The following is a 1,115-nucleotide window of genomic DNA, read 5'->3' as shown; positions in this document are numbered from 1 at the left end:
TTTGGGTCACATCATAACAGATCAAATATCAGATGATGAGGACATGTGTAGGCAGCATCGCATGGTATATATGCAGGCTAACATGCTTGCCAGGAAGTTGTCCTGGTGTTCTGTTACTGTCAAGATTAACTTCTTTAAAGCATACTGAACTGCTCTTTACACTGCCCCCTTGTGGGTCAAGTTTAAAAAGGCAAGCTACAATAAGCTGCGGGTCGCTTATATTGATTGTTTGTGCATTCTACTTGGGAAACCCAGGTGGTGTAGTGCAAGGGAATTGTTTTGTCAGGCAGGAGTTATTACTTTCTCTGCTTTACTGAGGAATTTGATCTATAAATGTATCGGTCGCTTGAATTCTTCTTGTAACTCTGTCATTTCACATCTGATTGACCCGAGGTTCAGTGCTTTGCGATACCAGTCCCCCTTATGGGATTACTGGTATAGCTGTCTTATTTAATTGGTGTCTGTCTTGTGTATCTGTATGTTTTCTGTTGTTGCTGTTGTATTTTGTGGACCATGAGTCTAATAATAAAGGTGAACTAACTATCTATCTATCTATCTATCTATCTTAATCAATGCTCTCTTCCTAAATGGAATCAGCTGTTGGAGGTGTTCACCTTCCTGCTTTACCAATCCGAATTGGATATTGCAAGGGCCAATCACAGAGTCACAACCCGGCTTAAAAAAAATCTTTTTCTCCCTTTGCTGTCATTTCAGGCAAAGAGTATAACGCTCCACCCCCCCATTCCACCTCCAGTCATCTACTCCAACTGACCGATCCGGAGCCTGCCTACTTCGGTCTGGTCTTCGGGCTCCTTTGTCACCACCACCAGTGTCTAGATTCTGGGAGGGAGGGGTTATGATGGTTCTCTACCCCTATACATATACACGAATTATTCGTGTAAGGATGGAGTCTAATCGCCAAAGACTTTGTACATTTTATTGAGCTGTACAATATCCCTCATTTGCATATCTGCAAACATGTCTCTCCTGATTGAAATATTGTTTTAGGCCTGGGTATCGTTCAAAATGCGTTATTCCAGTACCAACACCAATACGGTGACTTTGACTTTGATACTGGTTCCTAAACAATATATATATATATATATATATATATA

The 1,115-nt window shown here is 41.0% G+C and overlaps 1 long non-coding RNA gene across 1 annotated transcript in view; it reads right to left on the bottom strand.

Moving 5' to 3' along the window:
• LOC116687508 (uncharacterized) overlaps positions 1-1,115 on the bottom strand; it is a 19,612-nt gene that overhangs the window by 12,627 nt on the left and 5,870 nt on the right. Inside the window, exon 2 of the long non-coding RNA XR_004331558.1 lies at positions 1,076-1,081. This is a non-coding gene — a long non-coding RNA (uncharacterized LOC116687508). The remainder of the gene's footprint in view (positions 1-1,075; positions 1,082-1,115) is intronic.

This window comes from Etheostoma spectabile, chromosome 4 (genome assembly GCF_008692095.1).
Source record: "Etheostoma spectabile isolate EspeVRDwgs_2016 chromosome 4, UIUC_Espe_1.0, whole genome shotgun sequence".
Lineage (NCBI taxonomy): Eukaryota > Metazoa > Chordata > Actinopteri > Perciformes > Percidae > Etheostoma > Etheostoma spectabile.
Note: the sequence above shows the minus strand (reverse complement) of the source record. Positions and strands in the feature narration are given on the sequence as shown.